The 9,446-nt window shown below is 46.2% G+C and overlaps 1 long non-coding RNA gene across 1 annotated transcript; it reads left to right on the top strand.

The window, feature by feature from the left end:
- Positions 1 to 5,902: 5,902 nt before the first annotated feature.
- LOC137231465 (uncharacterized) lies at positions 5,903 to 8,497 on the top strand. Its single transcript, XR_010946555.1, has 2 exons — positions 5,903 to 7,874; positions 8,212 to 8,497. It is a non-coding gene; the product is annotated as an uncharacterized lncRNA (long non-coding RNA).
- The last annotated feature ends 949 nt before the right edge of the window (positions 8,498 to 9,446 follow it).

The raw sequence follows: 9,446 nt of genomic DNA, 5'->3' as shown, positions 1-9,446 counted from the left end.
GTTCCCATCAGTTCTCCTGCTCTCTTGTCCTGGGTAAACATCTTTGTGTCACGACTTCAGCTATTACTTCACAGCTGAGACACACATCCCTGGATCTACTCTGTCTCCATCCCCGTTTCTTGGACTGTTTTCCAAAGCATCTTTGCTCTGACGTGTCATGATCATCTCACACTCAGCGTGTCTGAAGCCACGGCAACACGACTGGTTTCCTTTTCCAAGTCCTTTGTTTCCATGAACGGTGTCACTACTCTTCTAATTAAATAGTTTCAGAATCTTGACATAATCTTTCGTATTTTCTTTTTTCTCTCTTCTCATATAACTACTTTGTAGATGATGATAGGTACGGGCCGTTTCTGTCAGTTTCCACATTACTCCTCAGTATTACTGATAAGTTATTCCTAAGTGCAACTGATAGCATGATTACCTGCTTAGAAAGACGTCTTAAATTTGAATGATCTGACCAGTAGCCACAGGACGAGATCATACTAAAACTGGAAGGATAATCACGGTGCTTTGAGTCAGCCTTTTGACTCAGAGTACCTTCTAGGGCATGGTCTTATCCACCCACCCATCCATCCATCCATCCATCCATCCATCCACATCCATCCACCTACCTACTTACCTACTTACTTACCTATGAACTGACTATTTCTCTCTCAGGGTTTCTCAGCCTTGGCACTGCTGAGAATGTCTTTACAAATAATTCAGTGTTCTGTAAGTAATATTATAATATTCAGCCTGCATTGTCTACCTGTATTTATTTTTCTAAAAAAAGGCTGGTTGAAGAAATTGTTTGGACAAGCCCTTATCTGTGGCTTCTGGTTAGAGGATTTAGCATGGTAAGGAATTAAGAGGCACCAAAGAAAGAGCTTTGCCCAGTGGAAATTGGAAGACATTTTATTTCCAAATGCAGTGCAGAGTACAGAATGCCCTGTTGGGCTCAGAGCCCAGGGCCAGCACTTTGCTTGTTCCGAGAAGCACGCTTTTCTTACTTCTAAAAATGAGAGTAATTTTACCTATTTCATAGCCCTGTTGTAAGTGGTAAATGAAATGTTTGTGAAGCCTGGACACAGTGCCTGGCACGTGGAACAACAGAGCAAGGTGAGCTCTTGGCCGAAACAGAGGCGGCAGGATTGCTGTGGTTGGAGTTGGGTGGGGGGTCTGGACCGAAGCTCACCCTTCCCGCGGAGGCCCAGCCCTGCCCACCTGGCCGCCCGGTGCCCTGGGGGCTACTCCTGGCTGCGTCCCCGGCTGAGGTCAGCTCCGTCTCGTGGCTGTGAGGACGAAGCCGCTGGCACACACAGCATCCCAAGCTGTGGATTGTTTGGGTGGCAGTTTCCGTGGGTGTGCAACACCGTTTTTCTCAGTCGGAGCAAAGCCCTCCCCGAGACCGCACGCGGACCGGAGTGGGATTTGGGCTCTGTGGGTCTTGAAGGCTGACGGCCACGGATTCACACCTTCGTTACAACACGTTTATAAACCTACTTTATCATCAAAATGAGGCTTGTGCTGCAGGAGTGCTGTTCAGTTTAACGCACGATCAGCCCTCTTGGAGATGAAAATACCAGCCGAGAGAGACGTGCCGGTGCAAGGGAAGAGTCGGCTTGAGGTCCCGCCCTCAAGGCTCACCCCACGTGAGCCCTGGGGTCCGAGAAAACCTGCATGCCAATTTCAGATTTACCTCCTTCCAGCTCTTTATCCGGCAATAGTATCTCTCTGAGTGTCTGCAGAGATTAAATAAACCACTTTACGATCTGCCCAGCACCGCGTGTGCATGCATAAGTCTTTTCAATGAAAACGACTTTTCTGTTACTACGTCACGCAAAAATGTTGGGAAGATTTTCCTCAAGTGTGAAGCTTGCGCTGGGGTGTCTGGCGGAGGCGTCAAGACGCTGTTAGTCAACGAAGGCCGCCTCTGGGGCGGTGGACGTGACCTCACAGGCCAACACTGAGAGCAGCCTCTCTCCTTAGCCCCACTGACCCCAGTTCCAAGGACGGGATTGGCTCTCGGTCACTGGGTCCCCGTCCACCTTGAGAATCTTCCGAGGGCCCAGACAGCTTTAGGTTTGAGGCTTACCCTTGTCGGTGTGAGAACTGTGGCCCCAAAGCTCAGCCCCGGAACCTGCCTACGGAACAGGTGGGTGCCTCCCCCGGCCACCCCTCCCCAGCCCTGCGATGGGCCACTTCCGAGTCCTGGCCCCTGTGGGCGTCCCCGCCCTGCCCTCTAGGCTGTGACAGAACAGCACGTGGCCCGCATGCCTGCCAACCTGTACGAAGCAAGCCCTGGCCCCTCAGCTGGCTCCTGTGAAGGGAGGCGGTGAAGTCGGCCTGTAAGTGCCCAGGGAGGAGGCCTCAGGCTCGGGCGCCAGGCGGCTGTGCAGTGAGGGTCATACCAGGAGCGCACCGGGCATGTGGTTTACAATTGGCTGACGTTCGCTGTGTCAGGAACCCTACTGGCCTTGGAGTGAGGGATGGAATGGGACGTGGTGTCCGGGGCAGCTGCTGGGCCACCTGGCTCAGGTCTTCGACCCCCAGCGCAGTCGGTGGTCCAGGTCCAGAGGCCCGTGTTGGAAGAGGGGACAGTTAATCAGTGACGAGGTGCTGCGGCTCCTGCCAGAAAGGAGCTTTCTGGTTCTCGCAGTCTTGCTCTTAGCTGGTAGAGTTTAAAAAGAAACTAAGTTGCTGTAAATACCATTTTCTTGTTAAGAAATTCTGTTTTCTGTAGATGGGTATGTTGTTTGTCGCATTTATTATTTTTTCCTCTCACACCTGAAAACATCCCATCCAACGGTCCAAGTTGTGAACAGCACGGTCCTCCTGGCAGCAAAAATCAATCGAGGTGCTCAGCGATTAGTCACTGACGGAGGGAGGGCTCGGCCCTTGGTGTCGATTCTAGAGGATTAGGACCCCAGGGGCCTCCCTGGGCCCCTCCGGCAGCCCTTCCCGCCACGCTTGGTGCCCAGGGCAAGGGGTGATCCCGAGGGAGGGGACAGCCTCTCTCCCGGAGGGGTCGGAGGGGCTGCTTCCGTCTGTCACCAGCTGGGGACCCCCAAGCCCTGCCCTGGGCCCCGTGCAGCAGCGCTCCCCGTGCGGCTGAGCCCCCAGCTGTCCTTTGCAGCTCTGTCCTCCCGGCATCCTCTGTAGCTCCTGCTCTGTCTGCAGGGCCCTGGGACGCAGCTGGGGACAGTCACAAGTGTGGGGGCAGCTGCTCTCGGCGGGGAGGGGGCTTCGTGTGCTCCGAGTCGGAGGCGCGCAGGCCAAGTCTGCAGCTCGAGCCCCGCAGGCCGAGTTCGAGAACACTGGGCTCTCAGGTGCCACGGGGGCTGAGACGGGGCAGGACACTTCGCTGGGGGATGTTCCGCGTCCCGAGGGGGATTTGTGCTGGTTGCAGCTCGGGGCTGAGGAGGGACCATAAACTTGTTCGAATCCTGCAGGTCCCGGGTTTCTGGGGACCCGAGGCTACGATTTGGGGGCCTCTTTAAGATTCAGATGACAAAATTCTCTTTTTTGTGTGTTTGTTTGGTTTTATGATTATCCAAAATAAAATAGCTTTTAAATTGCATATATAACAAATGATCACGTAGAAAAACAGTATAGAAAATGTAAGAAAGTCAACACCTGGAATTTTACCCCGTGTGCTGTGTCCGCCCACCCTGCATCCTTCACGTACTGAGGGCCTCTCTCCTCTCTGTTTTGTTCCCTCACCTCCACCCCGCTCAACTCCCCACCTCCGTCCCCTGGGGACCGAGTGATTTTACAGAACTGTCTTCATGTTCGCATCACTGTATCTGATTACTTGGGCTGAATCACACATACGTGGATGTATTTTTGTCATTGTTTATTTTGCTAAAATAGAATCTTCCTATGTACACTTCTGCTGCATCTTGCTTAGACCCCTGTAGCCATTGGTGTCGATCTTTCCTTCCCAACATTGTATTAGGAAGCCTTTTAAACACACACTAAAGTAGGAAGAATCTTATTTAGAAAAACACCCTTATACCTGCTACCTAGCGTCTACCATTAATCTTTTCATGGTTAACCTTGATTTTCCATCTATCCATCGCTCTAACCACCCATCATCCCATCTTATTTTATGTTTAAAAATGTATTTCAAAGCAAGTTTCAGGCATCAGTGTCCCTGCCCCTAAATGCTATGCCTGTGTCTAGCTACATACTTAGCTAGTGTTCTTTCCTTTACTCTTCCTTCTGAGATAACCCTACTTAGAATCTAGAGCCCTAACCTTGGGGGTGTCGTGTGATGGGCTTTGGCAAAGGTACACACCTGTGTAACCAGATCCCTTCCGTCCAATGCCGTCTGATTCCCCGCATGGGTTTGTCCCACCTTCTCTAGAACCTCTCACCTGGCCCTGCTCCCCTGCGGCTTCCTTCACGCGGAGTCCACCCGGATCACGGCAGCAGCCGGACCGTGTCCCCGACCCTGCCTTGTGTGTCCCGCCAGGAGCCCCACTTTGTGGGCGCCCCTCTCAGCGGGTTCATCCTCTTGCTGGGCGACACCAGGGCTGTTCTCTAGAAACTGCCATGCAGCCCGTTCTTCTGAATGGCTGTGAAGTTTCACTGTGCCCGTTCACACGCATGTCCTCACACGGTTCTCAGTGAATAGCTATTTAGTTCTCTCTCTGACTTGCGACCACCATGAACACGGCAGTGGTTGACCTGAAAAGGCCTTCCATCTACTGAAGCGTCCCTTCCGTCGGCTAAACCCCTGGAAGCGGGTGGCTGGGCTGAGGGATGTGTGCTTCTTTACGCTTTTTAATAGAGTGTCAGCTGCAGGCCCTCACATTGCCACCGCCAACCTGTGAGTTTCTTTGCCGACCTCCCTACTGGTGGGTGTCACCGTGTCAGAAGGACTGTCCCTACCGAGACCACGTTGGTGTCACCGTCCTTCCTTTTCTTGGCCACCCGTGGGGCTGAACTTCTTTTCATACACATGGTGCCGCTTGTATATTTCTGTGAATTGCCTCATTTCCTTGGGCCACTTTACTTTGGGTTGTAGGTCTTTTCCTTATCTTAACAATTTGGGAAAGCGCTGTGCCTGTGATGGAAAATTGGCGTTACCTACAAATCAGTCCTTTCATTATATGCGTTGCAGGTGTTTGCCCCCAGCGTGTCATTTACCTATTGATTTTAAGTATACTGTATTTGCCTTACATGTTTACATTTTTTTCCGTAGTCATAGGTATGTGTATGTGCTATGTATGTATGTTTGCGTGGTGTGTATATATGTGTGGATACATTCTGAGCCCCCCTCCTTTTTTTCTGTTTGTTGAAAGATCTTCCTATGCTCTAGGTCACTTACATATTGTCCTGAAACTTACTGTAAATTCCTGCAAGTTTATTTTTGCATTGAGGTCCTTCCCTCATTCAGCGTTAGTTTCACGTGAGGTGTGAGGCACCGTCCCAATTTTCCTTCCCTCCACAGATGGAATGCCGTGTGGCCAACCTCATCTATTTAATAAACCCACCTCCACCCACCAAACTGAAATACCAACTGCGTCATTTATTACATTCTCCAATGAATTAAGATCTGTTTCTAGAATTCTGTTTTGTTTCATTAACCTATTTGTCTGTCTTTATGCCAATGTCATTTCATTTTGCTTATCATGTTAGAGGGATTTTCTGGTGTGTCTTAGCAGCTGGTAAGGCAAGTCCCTCCCAGCCCACTGCAGCCCTCCAACACACAAAAACACCTTTTTCTTTGCTATCTTTGGTCATTTATTTTTCCATAGGAACTTTAAGATAAGTTAAATCCACATTTCTCTCAAACCTAATAGGATTAAAATTGCAGTTTTTATATTATTTATTAATTTTTGGATGACTAAAAATGTATCATACTGAATCTTTTCATTCAAGAACATGATAGATTTTCTGCTTTGTTCAGATCTTGTTTTATGTCTTTTGATAAGATTCTATGGTATTCTTCAAATGACCTGAACAATATTTCTTATGGAATGTTTTCCTATTTTATAGATATCTCTGTTAAGAATTAAACATTTCCCCAATATCCATTTTTAGCTATTTAATACCAGTATAGAAAAAGTTATGAATTTTTCTGTGTTTATCTTGTACACAGACACTTTATTAAATTCTTTGATTAATTCTAATGCTTTTTTTTTTCCTCCAAGTGTCTTGAATTTGATAGGTATAGAATCACATCACCAGCAAGGAAAGAAGGTTTGCCTTCACTCTCCCAAGGCTTACATGGGCTCTTTTATTTTCTCATTTCATTTGCCAGATGGCTAAACCTGCGCTGAATAGTCCCGGTGGGAGTGGGTATCCCTGCTTCTTCCTGCTTTTAGTGCAGCTGACTTAGAGTGTCTTCATTTACAAGGAGGTTTGTTGTACTTTGGTCCTCTGTTATATGGCGTATATTCAATTTCTATCACCACTTAACTGAAGTGTCGGTAGAGCAGCCGTTGAATTTTTACAAAAGGTCTTTTTCTTCAGCATCAGCAGTGTGCTTGTGTGATGTTGCTGTTTCCAGATAGTAAATACATGTTCATTCTTGGGTTAAAGCTGATTTGATCATATTCTGTTACATTCTTTTGAGACACTTCAGATCTCATTCATTAATCTTTTATTCAGAACTTTAAATTCATAAATAATATTTTTCTATAGGGTTTTGGGAGTACTGTGATAATCTTATCAAGCTTTGTCATTAAGGATAGACTAGCCTTAGAGAGTGAATTAGGAAAATTCTCATCTTTTTATATGCCATAGGCAAATATATACGACATTGATATTCACCTTACAGAAATACTAGACAAGACTCAGCTCTGAGACCAGCTGCCCTGGGATCTTTTCGATGGTACGTCCTTAATCACTCTTTGAGTCTCTCGTATAGTATACTCACATTTTTTTCTTCTTCATGGGGAAATTTTGCCTTTTTCTATTTGTTAGAAAAATCACTAAATCTTCCCTAGATTTTAACTTCATTGCCCCAGAGTTACACATACTATTTACTTTTTATTCTTATAATTCCTTTTGTATCTGTATTCTTTCTTCCCTAGTTTTATATATTTCTTTTACTTTTCTTTTTCTTAATCAGGCCCATGAAGACATTATCTATTTTAATGGTCTTTCCAAGTAATCATCTTTAAGATTTATTTATCTTTTCTACTTTTTTTTTCTTATTCTTCTTAATTCCAGCTTATATCTTTATTGATTCTTCCTACTAATTTTTTCTTACACTTTTTTCTCCCTAATATCTTCAGATAGAGCAGTTAGTACTGCTTCAGCTGCATCTGTTTTGGTATAAAGTATTTTTTTTATTGCTTTTGAGATAGATTTAACTTAAAATTTGATTTTCAATATTATGAAATGGATTATTTAGAAAGATATACTTTAGTTTCTAAGAAAGCTTTTTTATTATATTTTTCTAATTTTATTGGATTATGATCAGAATATCCTAACTTCCGTTTTTCTGTTAGATCTAATTCTGCAAGGAGTGTATTAACAAATTCTGCTGTAATTTTTTTTGGTGAATACATGTTTGTGACTATTATATATTTTTTATCTTAACGAGTTAGAGAAATCTTTATATACCTTTAAATGACATTTTTTGTGTGAATATTGTGACCCCTGTTTTCATCTTGCTTGCCTTCCCCTAACATCTCTGTCTGCTCCCGCTGTCCCTTCACTCATGGATTCTGTCCACCTTTAAAGGCTAGCCTTGTACATCAATTTGTAACAATTTAACATGCAGATATCATCATAAATCCTTACCAGAGCAAGGAGGGGCATGAGTGAGAAAGAAAGAAGGAAAGAAAGAAAATGAATCGATCACTAAATAAAGAGAAATCTGGAGATTTAACCATCAGGCCAGGCAATGAACACAATAAGGAAGATGTTCTGAAGTAAGCGTCACTTATTTGTTTATCCTGGTTCCTCTCACTTTGGACCAGGCCACTCTTCTCCCATAAAAATATTTATTAATTTCAAACACACACAGACACATATATACATATATTTTTAAAAAAAGCAGAATAAATACTATTTCACTTTAATGGTCTGTCTCTGTAAAGAGTCCCGTTAATAAGAAGACCAATTCAAGATAGGTTCTAGTCTTTGGCTTGAAATTTTGTGGTTTAGTTGCACCAAATTAAACATCTATAAGGAGTGCTGGTAATGCTTAACCAGCAGCTTGCGTCGAGCTAACAGGCTCTGATTTGCCTTTTTGCTCTTCGACTCCAGCTGCTAACATGGTGACCCAACCACGGAGTTGGGAACACTGCTGCATCCGAAGGTTCAGTGTATTTTGTTCCCCAGCATGAGTTTCGGGAAGAAGCTGGACGCCTGTTCACACCCGCAGCCAACCTCGCTGGCCCCGGGGCGTCGCTGGATGTGGGCATGATACTCCACGATGAGTTCGACAGACGCATTCCTGTGGTCTGCCGTTGTTTTCAGTGATTTAGTCACTGCTTTCAATGTCTAATTACAGGATTTTGTTTATTTTTAAAAACAGTGTAATCTTGATGTAGGCAATCTCTCCCGTGTGCGTTCTCTGCTTTCCCAACTGTCTCTTCTTCACAAACACAGTGCCGAACAGTCTGCACATCCTGACACTGCGGACAATTCGGGTTTCAGTGCTGTGAGGCTCGGTGATTTCACCCCCGTCCTCGTTCGTATGGTTCAGCTGCAGAGGGGAAGCGAGAGGCCCAAGGGCGATGGCTGGTTGTGATGAGTTAGAACTTTCTGAATCTGTCCAGTTCTCTCACTGTATTTACCAGATTTTAATAGGAGTTAATTTACGTGGCTGCAGGGCCAATGAGGCTCTTGTACTGGGAGAAACTACCGTCATCCAAATAGGAATATTAGCTTGAAATGTCTTTCTGTGAAGTCTGAATTACGTAGTGAAGAGAACAGGATTTGAAAGAGATTATTCTAAAAACACCTGATGGACATTTATGGCATGCCTCCTCAACTGGGCACCTGCCCATCACTTCGTCCCCATCGAACCCTCCCGACCACCTTGGTGCCCCGTTTCATCGGATGAGGGACAGCAGCAAAATAATCTGCCCAACAGGGTCAGTGGTGCAGCCAGCAGGTGGCTTGGCCAGCATCCGACCCCTTGTTCCCCGTAATCCCTACGTTAGCAGCGACGTCCAAAAGCTTCACGGGGGGCGTCACTGGCCGTGGCTGCAGCTCCAGGAGCACTGTATCGGGATGGAGGATGCCAGGGGCTGAGTATGTGGGGGCAGGCTCCCTTTTCCCACATTCCTGTCACAGGCAGAGCTTTGCAGGGTTGGTCGTTCACACCGTCTCCCCCAGAGGATCTGGATCTAGAATCAGGTCCACGTGGGTTTGCATCTCAACTCCACTCCCCTAAATGGAGACTAAAGGAGCCGCCCCACGGCATGGTTGGGGGCAAACAGGCCTCTCCTGGCTGATATCTATGCAGTAAACGCTGGGCAGTATTGCGTGCAAAG

This window comes from Pseudorca crassidens, chromosome 10 (genome assembly GCF_039906515.1).
Source record: "Pseudorca crassidens isolate mPseCra1 chromosome 10, mPseCra1.hap1, whole genome shotgun sequence".
Classification (NCBI taxonomy): Eukaryota; Metazoa; Chordata; class Mammalia; order Artiodactyla; family Delphinidae; genus Pseudorca; species Pseudorca crassidens.
The sequence above is the reverse complement of the archived record's forward strand: the minus strand, read 5'-3'. Positions and strand labels throughout refer to the sequence as shown.